Source organism: Canis aureus, chromosome 22, assembly GCF_053574225.1.
Source record: "Canis aureus isolate CA01 chromosome 22, VMU_Caureus_v.1.0, whole genome shotgun sequence".
NCBI classification, from domain to species: domain Eukaryota; kingdom Metazoa; phylum Chordata; class Mammalia; order Carnivora; family Canidae; genus Canis; species Canis aureus.
The window spans coordinates 39,814,939-39,832,646 of NC_135632.1; the positions used below are offsets into that span (position 1 = coordinate 39,814,939).

Consider the following 17,708-nt stretch of genomic DNA (forward strand, 5'->3'; position numbering starts at 1 on the left):
AGGATCCACCTTTACTTTTATTAAACAGCGCATGGACATAGATTTTTTTTTTCCCTTCAGCACTGTTTGTAGGAGCAAAGAAATTAGAAACATCTAAACTGTTCATCAAGAGTGCCAAGAGCTGAGACGCCAAGTGACAAGAAGGTCTATCAGGACAACAAGCCAAACTGAAAGTAACAATTCAACCTTTACTTACTTACTGTGATAGTATATGCAGGAAGTAAAACAAGGAAAGGCAGCATTTTCCCTTATAGAACAGCACAAGGCAAGGGTCTGACCCATCAGTGTAGATGGTAGAGGAGATGACCCTCTCACAGCCAGGGAGTGGGCAGGGCAAAGAGTGGAAAAGGACTGAGGATTGAGTCTGAGTACAGAAGAGTGTCCTTCAGGCCTCCTCTCTCAAAAGCAGATCTCTGCAGAAGTGCCTGGGAAGGAAGACCTTGGCCAGGGCCCTTCCAGAAGCCAGTCTCCTAAGGAGGTGCCAGGGCCAGACACATTTCAGCACATAGCTGGTCCCTGATCCTTGACAGCAACTTTCTCCAGATGGTGCATCCAGGCTGGTGTGGGAGGGCAGCTTTCCCCCCAGGGGGCCTACCAGGGACAATCTTTCTAATGGCCTGTGGGTCAGGTCTGAAAGATCACATACATAGAATTTTGAACTAGAGCGGACTCATCCAAGAGAGGAATCTTTAAGTATGTCATAGCTTACCCATATAAAAGAGTACTTTGTACACATTAAAAAGAACAAGTTCTTGTATGTGTGGATATGAAGCCATTTTCAAGTAGAAGTAAGGTTCTTAACAGGAGATAGCAAGACTTACCAATGTGTATAATACACTACAATTAGTGTTTTTTTTTAAATAAGACTTTTAAAAAAATAAGAATATACATACAAGTACATATGTGCCAATACATATGTAGAAAACACAAAAAGCTGGTAACAGTAATCCCCTTTGGTCACAGTAGGAACCTGGGAGTCAGAAAGACCTCTGTCAACTTATGGCCAACACCCATCTCTATAGACAGACACATACCTTCTGAATCTGATTTTGTGTGTACTTATTGACAATTCAAAACTCTGATTTGTTTAATCGAAGAGAGTTAACATGGAGTTACCTCTGAATAAAAGTAAAGGAACGGTAAATCTCAAGTGGCCAGGTTCTTACAACAGACACGGTTCAATACCCAGCTAACCTCCCCAACAGAAGGGGCTGGAAGGCACCTTTCCCACATTCAAATTCTGGTTCTTGAATTATCTCCATCAACAGACTCTAAGCATAGAGTTTAATACAACTGTCACATCTCACAAGTTGGTCTCAATCCTTGTAGAATCTTAAATGAGAGGCACTGTGTAATTATGAAGCATTACTGCTGTGATTTATGTGCCCAAATGTTAGTAAATTCTAAATAACATCCCTTACTGTGATAATTTCTCTGTTGGTGAGAAATCCTCACCTCACCTTCTCATTTCCTGCATGTTAACCTGATAGATGTTCATTCTGGAGGTATGCTGGATCAGTTACACAATAAGAAAGAAAGAAAAGCAAGAAAGTAAAAGGAAAAGAAGATTTCCCCAATAGTAGCATGTCAGGACAATTATTTTTATGTTAGAGACAAAAATTTGTGCTAAAATGATGGAAGTTGCATTTCTGTTCTCCCAAAATATAGGGCAGAAGTGTTTATTTACTTTTATGATTCTTATTTCATCTCTACCAAACAACTAGCGTAAATCACATGTTTTACATTAGAATCACTCCTCTATAAGGAATAAGAAATATATTACATAAAGAATTTTTCTGAAAATAAAAATACAGAAATGTTTTTTCACAGACTTATTTTAGAACTATCTTCTTGCACTGGGAGAGTAATAAGCAAAGAATGACAGTAAATGGAGGGAAGAACAATCAGAAAGAAATCTTACAATGTCCTTTTCACTGTGACATCAAGCTCTGATTTAAAGATAACCGCAGCATCCTTGAGCTGGTGACCCAGCCTGGTGCCTTCTTTTATAAATAGGAGGAAAGGTCATCACAGATGCAATTAGTTAAGATGAAGTCATAATGGACTCGGTAGCCCTTAGTCCAGATATAGTGGCCTCGTAAAAGAAGGGGACAGATGCATAGATATACTGGGAATAGGCCATGTGACAAAGGAATCAGATACCAAACAGATGCATCTGTAAGCCAAGGAACACCTATGACTGCCAGCTGGTCACCAAAGGTGAGGAGAAGCATGGAACACATCTTCCCTCAAAGCCTCCAGAAGGAGCCAGTCTTGTCACCCAGGAGTCTCTCAATAAAAATTTTTTAAAAATAAAAACAAAAGGCTTGGGGGGACCCAAATAATGGTATGCACAAGGTGGTAAGATGAATGGTTTTTTTTGTTGTTGTTTTTGTTTTGTCTTTTAAAGTAAGCTCTATGCCCAATGTGGGGTTTGTCTGCATAACCCTGTGAGGAACAGTCACATGCTCTACAGACTGGGCCAGCCAGGTACTCCATGCTGCATGGTTTTTGTAAGGAATCACACATCCTGAAAGTTGAATGGAATTTAGGGTTCTCCCAGGTTATTCAGTCTTCAAGCCTCCTCCTGGGTCCAGGGCAAAGCTTTCTTTCTGCCTTCCTGAAGTAGCTTCGGCCAAATTATTATGCAAGAAAGCATCTACTTGCTATCTCTGAGCAAATCCATGCATGCCACCTTACTTCTTACAGGTTGGGTGATAATGCTTTATATTTGTTGGTGTTACATTTACAAAGGGCTTCCACATATATTAACATTTAACCCTGCCCATTATTCACAGAGGAAGAAACAGGCACAGGGCTTCTTAAACAATCATGGGTCTGTCTGCTGTTAATAGGACTTTGCCCCATGAGAGAAAACTGAAAAGTAGGGGGAAAAGTAGGCAGTCATCTGAGGGATTCTGAAAACACTCTCTTTCCTCTAAGACCCACAATTCCATCGGTTCTGGCCATTCAGTGCTCAGAATATGCTATGACCTTCTCTAAGAATGTTTCTATCCATGCAAGAGAGTTGTATCAGCTCAAATTAAAGTGTGTTATATGGAAATTGCTGAAGAAGTGGTGATTATAGCAAATTGGTTAATATTTTGCTATCCTAGTTCATGGGAAAATTTTTAAGATATTGTGAAGTTTAGGGCACTGCTATAGATACTATGAGGGATAAAAGCAAAATGATAAATAATCCCTTCTCCAAAGATCTTACAACATAGTAGGAGATCCTCCAGTGGCAAGAGGGGGAGATTTTGGAAACAGAGTAGCTATGGGAAATGAAGAACAGTGATAGGAATAAATAATCCTTTATAGAAGCTGGATTTGATATTCACTTTGAGATGTTTATTTGGTTGAATTAGGTGCAGTGATGGGTAAAGTGAATATGAAGCAGGTTCTCAGAGGACGGATGAGAGGTTTAGTGGGACGTCCCACAGCTAGGATGTTCAGTGGATAATAAATGAATGTTCCATGCAGATGACCTATGAATTTTTCAAAATAGATAAGGTGGCCCTGTGCTTAAAAGGAAAAAAAAACAGAAGACATTGATAAATGAAACTGAAAAAGACACAAATAATGGAAAGATATCCTATATACATGGATTAGAGAAAAAAAAATTGTTGAAATGTCCCCACTTCCCAATCTACAAATTCAATGCAATCTCTATCAAGATTCCAATGACATTTTTTCACAGAAATAGAATGGTTCTAAAATTTGTGTGGAACCACAAAAGACCTCATGTACCACAGCCATCTTGAGAAACAAGCACAGAGCTGGAAGCACTGTGCTCCCAGATTTCAAAGTATATTACAAAGCTATAGTAATCAAAATTGTATGGTATTGGCATAAAAACAGACACACAGGTCAGTGGAAGAGAATACCAAGCCCAGAAACAAAATCACAACTATATGATCAATTGGTTTGCAACAAAGGTGCCAAGAATATACAGTGGGGAGAGAACAGGCCCTTTAATAAATGATGCTGGGAAAACTGGACAGCACAGACAAAGAATAAGACTTGACCATTATCTTAAACTACACACAAAAATTAATTCAAAATGGATTAGACTCGAACTGAAAACTCGACACCATAAAACTTCTAGAAGAAAAAGAAAGGTGCTAATGAACTCCTTGACATCAGTCTTGACAATGATTTTTTAATCTGACACCAAAAGCAAAAATAAACTACTGGGAATACTTCAAACTAAAAAGTTTCTACACAGCAAAGTAAACCATCAACAAAACAAAAAGGTAACCTACTGAATGGTAGAAAGTAACTGCAAATCATATAAATGATTAGGGGTTAATATCCAAAATATATAAAGAACACATACAACTCAATAGTAAAAACAAAACTATATATATATATTTTTTATATATAATTTAAAAACAGGCAGAGGATCTGAATAGACATTTTTCCGAAAGAAGACAAACAGATAGCCAACAGGTACATGAAAAGATGTTCGTCATCACTCATCAGGAAAATGTAAACCAAAACCACAAGATCTCATCTCACACCTATTAGAATGATTATTATCAAACAGACGTATGTTAGAGAGGATGTGGAGAAAAGGATCCCTTTTGCACTGTTGGTAAGAAGGTAAACTGGTACAGCCACCGTGGAAAATACTACAGAAGCTTCTCAAAAAATTAAAAACAGAACTACCACATAATCCTGCAATTCCATTTCTTTTTGTCCAAAGAAAACAAAAACACTAATTCAAAAAGATATATATGCACCCCCATGTTCACTCTAATGTTACTTACAACAGCCAAGATAAAGACAACAACCTAAGTGTCCACTGACAAGTGAGTGATAAATATCATAAATATATAAGGGAATATTATTTGGCCATCAAAAAGAATGAAATTTTGGCATTTGTGACAATATGGATGGGCCCAGAAGGCTTTATGCTCAGTGAAATAAGTCAGAGAAATACAAATACTATATGATCTCACCCATTTGTGGAATCTTTAAAAAAAACAAAACAAAACAAAAAAAACAAGCTCATACATAAACAGATTGGGGGGTTGCCAGAGACAGGGGGTGGGGAGTAGGGGAAATGAGTGAAGGGGGTCAAAGTCATGAAATAAATGAAGCCATGGGATGTATTATACAGCAGAGTAACACAGTTACAAGCTATATTGCCAGGGCACCTGGCTATCTAATCAGAAGAGCATGCAACTCTTAATCTTGTGATGGTGGAGTCAAGTCCTAGATTGGGTACAGAGATTAAATAAACTTTAAAAAATAATAATACTGTATTGCATATTTGAATGCTGTTGAAAGAGTAGACCTTAAAAGTCCTTGTCACAAGAAAAAGAAACATACCATAAGTATGTATGGTGTCAGGTGTTAACTAGACTTACTGTGGTCATTTCACAATATACAAATATATATACAAATATTAATTATGTTTACACCTGAAACTAATGTTATATGTCAATTATACCCCAATTAAAAAAAAAAAAAAAAGAAGAGCAGTTCAAGTAATAGCACATAGAGATCTAGTGCCTTCAACAGCTAGTAGAATTGGATTAATGACTTTTGAAGGAGATAATATACAAAATGTTAAACTGTGAAGTTGTAAAATAGGTAACTTCTATATTCTGCACAAATATAGGGAACCTAGGCTATGTAGGAGTAGACAGTGAACCATGATGTCAGAGATTGGAGTAAATCTGATCTCAGCAATATGTTTTAGTATTATTAACATGAAACTAATTTTAAGTCAACTTTAAGAAGTAATCTATCTACAATAAAACCCAATTTAAGTACATTTCAGTAAGTCTGATAAATTTATCTAGCTGTGTAATCACCACCACAATCAAGATATAGAACATTTCAAAAAAATATATATATAGAACATTTTGTCACTCCGAAAAGTCCATCCCTCTACCCTACCCTTTAAATGAATAACCCAGAAAAAATTCAGATCAAAGCAACAAAAAATGATTATGGTCTTGGCAGGAGGGGAAAGAGGTGGCTAAAGAAGGTGGGTAATTGGGGTGCCTGGCTGTGTTGGTCGGAAGAACATATGACTCTTGATCTCGGGGTCCTGAGTTCAAGCCCTGCACTGGGTATAGAGATTACTTAAAAATAAAATTTAAAAAAAAAAAAAAAAAAAAAAAGGAGCAGGACCTGGGTGGCTCAGTCTGTCAAGCATCTCCCTTTGGTCAGGTCATGATTTCAGGACCCTGGGTTCTAGCCCCACAACATCCCAGCAGGGAGTCTGCTTCTCCCTCTCTCCAACCCCTCCCCCCACTCCACATGCTCACGCATGTGCGCGCACACTCTCTCTCTCTCTCTCAAATAAAATCTTAAAAAAAAAAAAACTAGGAAGAGGGCAGCCCTGGTGGCCCAGCAGTTTAGCGCCGCCTTCAGCCAGGGTTGTGATCCTGGAGACCCGGGATCAAGTCCCACATCAGGCTCTCTGCCTGGAGCCTGCTTCTCCCTCTGCCTGTGTCTGTGCCTCTCTCTCTCTCTCTCTCTCTCTCTCTCTCTCATGAATGAATAAATAAATAAATAAATCTTTAAAAAAAAAACTAGGAAGAATTGTTTAAAAAAAGAAAAAGGAAGGTGGTAGTTAAGAATACTCTATAATTAACCTGCAACTTTTATTTTTTTATAATAAATTTATTTTTTATTGGTGTTCAATTTGCCAACATACAGAATAACACCCAGTGCTCATCAAGTGCCCCCCTCAGTGCCCATCACCCACTCACCCCCACCCCCCGCCCTCCTCCCCTTCCACCACCCCTAGTTCGTTTCCCAGAGTTAGGAGTCTTCATGTTCTGTCTCCCTTTCTGATATTTCCCACTCATTTCTTCTCCCTTCCCTTCTATTCCCTTTCACTATTATTTATATTCCCCAAATGAATGAGACCATATAATGTTTGTCCTTCTCCGATTGACTTATTTCACTCAGCATAATACCCTCCAGTACCCACCATTTGCTTCAACCTGCAACTTTTAATTGTTCAAGTACCTAATAGGGGTTAGAAAAGGGAAAAACCAGTGTCTTATTTCTACTTCTACTACTGTGAGCCTCTAAGAAAAAAAACAATGTCTTCCACAGAATTCACCAAGAATAAGATCACAGAGCACACAAGGTCTGAGTGTGGCTTGAGTACCAAAGGAAGAACCTGGCCAATTTCCCTCTTTGCTCATTCAATATCCAAAATGTGTCATTATCTCAAGGGTGTAGAGCACTTATAGAAAGGCTTCTTGTATTAAATTGCCATATAAAGTGAAAACAGGCAGAAGTCCTTTATGTCACAGAACTACTGTGACATAAAATAATCGGCCACTTAGCTTCCTTTTGAGTGCAAAGCTTCAAAAGTGCCTGAATCATGAATTTTTTGTGAGCCTGAGACACACATAGGTAGACAGAGGTTCCTCCACTATATATATAATCTTGCTCAGCAATATTCTTATCATAGGTAGAAAAGTTTGTGAGGTATAAAATCAGTTTACCCAGATGCTGAATCCAGGAGTGACTCTTCCAGGGGTCCTGGTGGCTCTGGAGCTCAGGGGGTACAGGTCTATATGAAGACATAGCCAGTCCCGCCTGGCCTTACCTCTGGTGAATTCCTATTGCTACTAACTATGGTAGTACTGAATACTTTTCCTATTAGCTTAATCAACCACATAGTTTCTCAAGTCCCTGGACAACAGTCTGGGTTTCATATCATACCCCTTATCAGTGACCCAGCACTAGACCCAAGTGAGTGCAGTAGCCAAGCATGGTCTGAATGGTGATAGACAAGCTCTGTTAGCAATCCAGAAATAGGCTCAAGGGTGGTCTCAGAGGACAGACATGTATTGTAAAACTACAAGAGAGTGATGACTACAAGTGACTACAAGTGACTACAAGTGATCCTAGACTATAAGTCTAGGATGCTTGTGATGACTAATTTTGTGTGTGCACTTGGCTGGGGCACGGTGCACAGATATTTGGACAAACATTATTCTGGATGTTGTTATGAGAGGATCTTTGGTAGACTTTGAGCAAAGCAGATTGCCCTCCATAATGTGAGTGGGCTCATCAAACAAGCTGATGACTTGAGTAGAACAAAAAGACTAACCCCCCCCCCTCCCCCCCCCCGCCGAGCAAGAGGAAATTCTGCTAGTAGATGGCCTGCAGACTTGAACTGAAATTCTGCCTCTTCCCTTGGTCTCCAGTCTGCAAGCCCATCTGCTAGATTTTGGACTTGCCAGCCTCCACAATCACATGACCTAGTTCTTCAAACTGCTCTCTTTCACTCTGTGTACATAGAGTTGGCCTTTGAACAACACAGGGATCAGGGGTGCTGGCCCCCTGCACAGCTTAAAATCCATGTATAACTTTTTGACTCTCTAAAACTTAACTACTAATAAACTACTGTTGACCTGAAGCCTTATCAGTAACAGTTGATTAACACATATTTTGTATGTTTTATGTATTATATACCATATTCTTACAGCAAAGTGAACTAGAGAAAAAAGTTATTAAAATGTTAAAGATACATTTATAGTTCTATACTGTATTTATCCAAAAAAAAAAAAAAAATCAACATAAGTGGGCCCATGCAGTTCAAACTCATATTGTTCAAAGGTCCACTGTATATAGACACATACATCTACACACACTCCCACCCCCTCAGTGGTTCTGCTTCTCTGGAGAACCCTGATTAATGCACCATAGCAGCTCTCCCGGCAACCACTGGGAGGTGTCCAGTTTGTGACTTAGCTACTCATACTCAGTTGGCAGCAGTTCGTTTTGCTAATTCTCCACCTCTTGGCATCTGTGTGCTTCCCATTCATGCTCTAAAAGGGTGGTTAATCTCATTCTAGAGTCCCACTTAAGTCCACCTCAAATTTCAATGGCCAGGCTGGAAATAAGGCTGAAAGCTCATCTGATCAGCTTTGGTCAGAATGGTGGAATCACAAGGCACGAAACTCGAAAAACTGTTAATCATGAACCACTCAAACCATAACCCCTCTTTTTTTTAACTGGCAAGACAACAGCACCCAGGGATTCAATCAAACATTCACCTAACCGTATCTGTGAGGTGTTCTATAGATGTGATTAAAACCCATCAGCAGTTGACTTTCAGTAAGAAAGATTACCTACATAAATTTGGGTAGGCCTGATTCAACTGTAAGGTCTGAAGAGCAGAGCTGAAGCTTCTGTGAAGCAGTAGCAATTTTTTGTGTAGATCCTCACTTCAGACAGCGCCTTAAGGGGTCCCGTCTGCCCTGCGATCTTGGGCCTGCCTAGACAGACCCCATACTTGCACATGAGCCAATTCCTTACAATAAATCTCATAATGTGGATCCCCTATTGGTTCTCTTTCTCTGTTTGAAACCTGGCTGCGACACCTCTCTCTGTCTAAACCTCATTATGCCTCAGTTCCCCATCTGTAAAAATAGGGACAACAACAATGGTATCTACCTCACAGGGCTGACTTGAGGAGTGTGAAGTAAAGCTGCGCACAGTACCAGGCACAGAGTAAGGTTTCAATGAGTATGAAATATTATTGTCCCTGTAACTGTCACTATTGTTAATGAATCCATGTCTTTTGAGAAGGAGTTTATTTGTTAGTGGGAGATGAAGAAAAATAATTATAACCAAGATATTTGTTAAAAATATAAGGAGACATAAAGTGCATCAAGAATTAAGAAAAGAAATACCCAAGCATGTCTGGGGCACAGTGGAAGGTAGCCTCCACAAGTACATAATACATTTGACCCCAAGTTCTATGCTGCTTCTGCTCTGGGACTAGGAGTCTCCTAAAAATATACTACAGGGGAAGAAACTCCCTCTTCAGCAAAAGGCTTTAATCAAATCAGTGGAGGAGTGTTTCACAATAGCTAGGATTCCCTTCATGGAAAATCACTCATTTAGTCAAATTTTCATTGAGCACCTACTATGTACCAGGAGCTGTCCTAAGGCTGTGAGGAATAAAAGTTAAAAAAAAAAAAAAAAAAAAAAAAAACTTCTATATGAAGGGACAAGAAGCGTCATATAATAAATAAGTAAATGCCTAATTTCCAAATGTTACAAGATAATAAAAGAGCCTGACAAGAGATTCGAGTGAGAGCCCCACTTTGGGTATAGACATAAAAAAATAAAATCTTTTTTTTTTTTTTTTAAGATTTTCTTTATTTATTCATGACACACACACACACACACACACACACACACACACACAAAGACACAGGCAGAGGGAGAAGCAGTCTCCTTGCAGGGAGCCCGAGTGGGACTCGATCCCGGGATCTCCAGGACTACTTCGGCTTGGGCCGAAGGTGGCGCTAAACCACCAAGCTACCTGGGCTGCCCAAAAAATAAAATCTTTTTTAAAAAAAGAGAGAGAGAGGTGCCTGGGTGGCTCAGTGGTTGAGCATCTGCCTTCGGCTCAGGGCGTGATCCCAGGGTTCTGGGATCAAGTCCTGCATTGGGCTCCCAGTAGGGAGCCTTCTTCCCCCTCTGCCTGTGTGTCTGCCTGTCTCTGTGTGTCTCTCATAAATAAATAAATGAAATCTTTAAAAAAAGAGAGAGAGAGAGAGAGAATCAAGTGAGAGAAGAGGGATTTGTGTTACAACCAACTAGGCTAGAACCTCGCTTTCAACAAAATGAATGAGGTGAGGAACAGAAAATTATGAACAATCCTAGCTTTCTGGGAGACGGCGCAAGTTACATCTTTGGCAGTTAATTCTGCCTTCAGCCTCCCCCAGCTTCAACATTACAGGGAGTCTTGCCCTGAGCCAGTTAAGACATCCTTCTCCCAGAGCAGCAGGTTGGGAGACACAAGTTGAAGGCTACTGGAGACACTATCTCATCATTTTGCTTGTGGTGGTGTTCACCTGAACTGCTATTACTGTCAAAATCCAATGACTCAAAACAGAGGGTCTCCAAGATGTTCCATGGACCACCCAAATATCCGTTTCAAATTGCATGGATACAGAGGCTAACGAGAGATTGCCATGGTGGTCATAAATACTCCCTATTCCAAGTCAACTTGCTTCACCATCAATAAACATCCATCTTACCTCCTAAAGTAAATCTGCATTAATAAAGTGTTGCTTTTATATAGTAAGGATCTATAGTATTTCTACTAAAACAACATTCTGGTGCTTTTAAAACATTCAGAAACTACAGCTATCAACTAATCCTGCATTACAATTTTTGAAAACTGAAGTCTGGAGCAGACCTACTTTGAAAGATGGCAAATTGCTAGTAAAAATGCATGCACAGGTTAGTTGTCAACATTTATCCAAAAAAAAACAAAAAAAAGTGCACCGAAGAATTAATTTGGGGCTTTTCTTTTTCCAAATAATCGTTCTGTTCACACAAAGGATAAATGCACTTTATCCCTTAAATGCAGTTTCCCTGGTGATGGAACTGCTCACATTCAATGCTGCCAGTACTGACCGCTACCTTAAAATTGATCAGCTAATAAAATTTGTTAGGGAGATATTTGACAGTGACTGCTTCCATAACAAAGGCTGCACACGAATCAAGGTTTCTAACCAGGCATTCATGACATCCAGGTGCACCAGGATCAAACTAAACCATCCTGAAGGGAGAGAGTACTGAGCAGATATCATGTATAAAGATGACACCTTCATTAAAAGGCCTTCCTTTGTATGTGTATTAAATAAATATGCAATAACATGAAGAAACATATTCATATAGCAGGAACCACATAAACACACATCTGCACATATTATACTCTGAAAGGTTTATTTAAAACTATATTAAGTGACACAGTCTTGATACAGTTTACCTACCTAATGTAAACCAATGCAACACATGGCTCTCTCTTCAAAAGGATATGTGCTTGGAAGCAAGTCAACAATAGTGTAAGGGAAGGATAATTCCTACACGTCAATAAATTACCATGGAAAGCTTAATTAAAACTAAATTTATGCCTCACACATACCCATTACAATGCAACAACATGACCTCTTCCCTCATCAAGTTCCAGAATCCAGACACAGTCTCCCAGCTGAATTAACTGTATTTTTTTTTAAGTCAAATGTCAAAATGAAAACATTATTTGGTCAAAGACACAAGAACCTGGGCTCTTCCAAGTTTATTCTGTTTCTCAAATATTTGTTATGTCCAAGCCTATTACCATATTTGGAGTCAAATTTTTTTTAGCAGGTATCCTCTTTAGAGAATTTTAAACACTAATCCAAGGAAGAAAATAGTTAAAGTAAAACCCGTGTAGACCACACACAGTCCCACACATACACCCAAATCCATGCACATACACAATCATACACATGCCCTCATGCTTGCACACACACCAATCAATTCTTCAGGGGTCACTTTTGGGAAACAGTAACGAAGAATTAGGAAAAGAAGAAATATCTTGACTTTCCTGTTTCATATTCTTCTACTCAATTCATTTGTGAATATGTAGTAGGGTTGTATTTTTTCAGAAGCACCCAGCAAACAAGAATTTGATGAAAATCACACTGTACTTATACCAAATGAACTTGTGGCCATTTAAGTAAAAATAAGCCATATTAAAACCCGTAATAATGTCACTAAAAGTATAAAAGTTAATTCAAGTAAGTGCCATAATTTTAATCATCGTATGCTTAAACAGCTGAGGACTCAAATTTACTTTTTTTTTTAATATTTTATTCATTTATTCATGAGAGACAGAGACAGAGAGAGAGAGAGGCAGAGACACAGGCAGAGGAAGAAGCAGGCTCCACACAGGGAGCCCGACGTGGGACTCGATCTCGGGGCCCCAGGATCAGGTCCTGGGCTGAAGGCGGTGCTAAACCACTGAGCCACCCAGGCTGCCCTCAAATTGATTTTTAAAAATATTTCAGAACCTATTTATAAAACAATTCCAGTGGCACATTCAGAGGCTTGCACCATCATCCCTTTCCCTTGGTCAACTAGACAGGAATATCTCCACCCAGTGCTCTCATTGTCAGAGAAAATCGTGTGAATACCTGACTCCACTCCTCGCCAGTCACCATCCACTGTGTATGGGTACCCAAGCAACCCTTGACGTCTCCACATTCTGTTTCTAAACCACTCTAACTGCTAGAAAAATGGGTCCTCAAATCAATTTGTGAAACCAGCATGCCCAGCAGTTGTGCTAGGGCTAAAAGAGGCAAAGATGAATAGGACGTGGCTTTTAGCATAAAAATCATCTGGGGGGCTCCTGGGGAGCTCAGTGGGTTAAGCATCTGCCTTCCACTCAGGTTGTGATCTCAGGATCCTGGGATTGAACCCCACCTAGGGCTCTGCACTCAGCGGGGAGTGTACTTATCTCTCTGTCCCTCCTCGCACCCTACCCTTCGCTTGTGCTTGCACTCTGTAATAAATAAATAGTCTTTAAAAAAAAATCCAGCCTGACACATAGTACGCACTCAGTACCTGTAGAATAGGTAGAGGAATGATGGAGTGAGTAAGCTCACAACCAAGAGCAAAGCTAAGAAATGCAAGGCAAGCCACAAACAGGAGGCACATAATTTTAAATTCTCTAGTAGGCACACTTAAAAAGGTAAAAAAAAAGGGGGGGGGGGTGGGGGAACCAGGTAAAATGAATTTTAATATATTAATTTCACCTAACCCTAGAAAATAATTTCCACATTCAATGAGTATTAAAACACTATTATGAAAGAAAACATTTGAAATGAAACCTAATGAAATGAAAACATAATAAGAGTAAACATTTTACCTTTTCTGGCACTACTTTGAAATACAGTGTACACTTCACATTTATAGTAATCTCAGTGCAGGCTAGCACATTCCAAAAGTGCATAAGCCCCACCTAAGTGGTGGCTCCCTCAGAAGAGAATGCAAGGGACAGAGTATTTCCATCATGGCAGAAAGTTCTAGTTGGGCAACACACCTCCCACTGAAGGCAGTAAGTGCATGGTGGGGATGAGCAAGCATGCTGTAGGCAGGACATAGAGATGAACAGACTATGGAAGGCCTTGTTTGCCATGCTGAAGAGTACAATCTTTATTCTACGGACAGCAAGGGGTAAAAGAGTGATAGAATTTTTTTAAAAAGTCAGTGGTGATCAGTGGTTTACAAAACACATATTCATAGGCTAGAATCAATCCATGATGAATACTCTTCCAATTCAAGATAAAACATTAAAAACAGGAGAAATGCAGTATGTTTTTCATAAAACTAAATTTATTCAGTGCAACAAGTAGCTCTTTATTCAGAAATTATATGCCTTGGAGGTGATGAAGTGTGGTGAGGGGGTGGGCATTAAATGAGCTTTTCTGAGATTGCAGTAACCACAGATTGCCACTATGCTTTAAAAATGCCCTTGCTGGTCAAATTTTAATAGTTGCAACATCATGCTGCTCCCAAAATTCTACTTTTATATTTTAGTTTGCAAATAAAATCCAAAATCCTGGAACTACCAGGTTTAAACAATTTTTGAACTTTACTAAGAGGGACACAGGGTCCAATGTGCACATATTCTTCTGTATCGTGATTTCCTTATTTCATACACATGTGCATGTAGTCATAATGCTTACACATGACCTTTTTTTAAGGCTCCCCACCCAATGTGGGGCTTGAACTCACAACCAAGATTAAGAGTCACATGCTGTACCGACTGAGCCAGCCAGGCGCCCCTCTTACACATGACTTTTATCTTAAGTTGCTACACAGTGATTCAGTATCTAATGTGAATTATTATTTATTCAGTCATTTCCATGATGTTCTGTGTTGGATCTATTACTTTACTAGTATGAATAGCTTTCCCCAAATTACTTTCTTTCTCCAACCCCAATTCCATGGATTAGTTCCTCAGAATATAGTTCTCAACAGGAAATTTATGGGTCAATGGCAATGAATAGCTTTGTTTTGTGCTTGGGTCTTACAGATTAAAAAGACAATATGAAGCACTACCAGTATTTTTTTTTTAAAGATCTTACCTATTATTTGTTCATAAGACAGAGAGAGAGAGAGAGAGAGAGAGAGAGGCAGAGACATAGGCAGAGGGAGAAGCAGGCTCCTCGAGGAGAGCCTGGTGTGGGACTCCATCCTGGCACTCCAGGATCATTCCCTGAGCCGAAGGCAGACACTCAACTGCTGAGCCACCCAGATGTCCCACCAGTATTTCTTAACAGCCTAACCTATAATGGGCCATAATTATTTCTGATATTGATAAACAAAGTAGTCTTAATTTTCATTTCTTGAATTCCTAACAAAGATATGCCTATTATTTCAAATTCCCTATACTCATCTTTCCTAACAATTTCTAGTGAGGACTTTGCGTACTGACCTTTAAGATCTCAATTCTTTATATTTTGTAGGATAACCATTTAATCTTTAAAAGTGTCCTATTATCTTCCCCCATGCTATGTGATTTCATTTAATATTTATTCTATTGCCTCTGGCCAGACTATTTTTCCTTTTTTTTTCCCTTCAGATATTCAGGCACATCTGTCTTGTGTATGATGATTTTCTTCATTGCTTCAGTGGTCCTAAGTTTATCTCCCCTATACAGCTGGGTTAAAAATGCTATTCCATTTTCCTCTAGTTATTTTATAGATAAATACAGTGGAATCCAAAGTCAAGTCCTTTTTTACTCTGAAATTAATATACTTTTAAAACTGCAGAACTTTCTAGTATGAGTGAAATTTTCTCAGATTGCTCCCAAGGTGGATCTGTCCACATCATAATGACAGATGTCACCAAACAGCTACACTTCTCTAATCAGGAGTGAAGCTGAACAGGATATCTGAGAATCAGGACTTTTACCTCTTCCCTCAGAGGTGTTCAGCACCCTACAATTCTCTCAACTGCCACTGTTGACACTAACGCCTCAACAAGCTCACTTAAAATTAGATTTCAGCAAGAAAGGTCACCAGTAGACAAAAGCAACTGCCTGACGAAATACACAATTTCCCAGGGGTACAAAAATCAAATCACTATAGCTATAGAGGCATTTCACATATTTTTCATATAATGAAATTTCATGGGGAATTTCAATAATCGCCCCTCATGGGTGGAAAATAGAAAACAATAGGATAAAGGATAAAAGGAGTACATAACGTAATTGTTGGCAAAGCTGAGATCACGCTATATAAATTTTACTTACCTATACATGTAACAGAAAAAATAACCCAGAAGTATATTTATTGAAAGCTTAAATAATGCTTATCTGAAAGGAGGTAGGACTATGGGTAATTCTGATTTTCTTCTTTAGACTTCTTGTGCAATAGATATTTGGCATTATATACTTTATATAATTATTTTTATACACATATGCCTAAAGAACATACTTTTATTCTTTTCAAAATGACTTTTTAAAAAATGGAGGTAGAAAAGATTTGGGCATTATGTTGCATCATGTGCTACTGAAAATTAAGCTAAGTCACTTCAACTTTTATTTAAGCCATGGCTCATTCAATGCAAGCACCTCTGCTTTACTTCATATATTCCAGGCTTCTTAGCATCATTTGTAAGAGTCAGCGTATTAGAGATTTGCTATAATAGAATTCTCAAAATACCATGAACTTTCAACGTGTCTTTTTTCTTTTTCCTTTTTTTTTTTTTTTTTTTTTAGGTTGTCATCTCTAAGATGCTTGCAAAAATATTCGCGGTGAGGTCTACATAAAAGCAACTCTCACGGTGTTGCGGTCAAGTTTGTTGGGGTTTTTTTAGTCCTTTTTTGTTAGATAAATAATAAAGCATTTACTGGCAATGATAAATTAATAGAATATTTATGATTTCCTTGAAATACTCCAGCAAAAAAAAAAAAAAATGGTAGAGAGAAAACAAGAACAACAGAAAGTTGGCACTGTTGGCACTGGGTCATGGATACCATTATTTTGTTCTACTTTGGGTACAAAGTGTTTCTATAATACAGTTTAAGATGCTGTGGAAACTGAAAAATATGTACAAGTGCATAACTATTCCTCATATCATTCAGTCTATCAAGGTTAAGCTCAGAGCTAAACACCATTTTTTTCTCTTTTAACATCAGGGTGACTATTTTAAAGGCAGCATTTGATGCCATCTCTCTACTAGGTAATACAGAGTGTGTGCATGTGAAAATCTATCAGGAAAGACAGGTCTTGCATATGTATCTTGCAGACTCAATTCAGAAGATTCCAGATTTTCTGTCCTGGGCCAGTGTCAGACCAATATAGCAGGCTGACACAGCACAACTTGGCCCATGACATTTAGAAAATAAAACAAGATGCGTGCTGACTTGAGCCATAAGACCCTATGCCAGGAGGCCCATTGTGCTGCTCACCACGGGCCAGGGCCCCCTGCTTCCCTCAGAGGATGGGCTGGTTCACCTGCAAGCCAGCTGCAGAGCCAAAAGCCTCAACGCAGGTTGGGCACCAAACACCACTATCATTTATTTCATACAGTCTATTCTTGGGAACAGTTGCAAAGGATGAGATGAACACTAAGGAAGTAGGATCCCCAAACTGATGGTTTCCCAGTGTGTCAAAAGTAAAAATAAAGCATGGTCCCACAGAGGTTTATAAGGCACTCATAGCTGATAGGCTTTCAAGTGCACAGTTACAAGTGAACCTCAAATCTTCCTGGAGAGGAGGCTAAGGCCTGAGTTATTTCCAGTCTATAGATGCCGAAACCCAGATTCAAAGCTTTGAAAGACTTTGCTGCCAAACAAGAGTCTTCGGACTCTGAGGACAGTGCCCCTTCCCTACCTAGCACTCTGCTGAACGTGGTCTCTGATGGGA

The 17,708-nt window shown here is 39.1% G+C and overlaps 1 protein-coding gene across 3 annotated transcripts in view; it reads right to left on the reverse strand.

The window, feature by feature from the left end:
- OSBPL10 (oxysterol binding protein like 10) overlaps positions 1-17,708 on the reverse strand; it is a 295,297-nt gene that overhangs the window by 129,244 nt on the left and 148,345 nt on the right. The gene's annotated exons all lie outside the window — the stretch shown is intronic.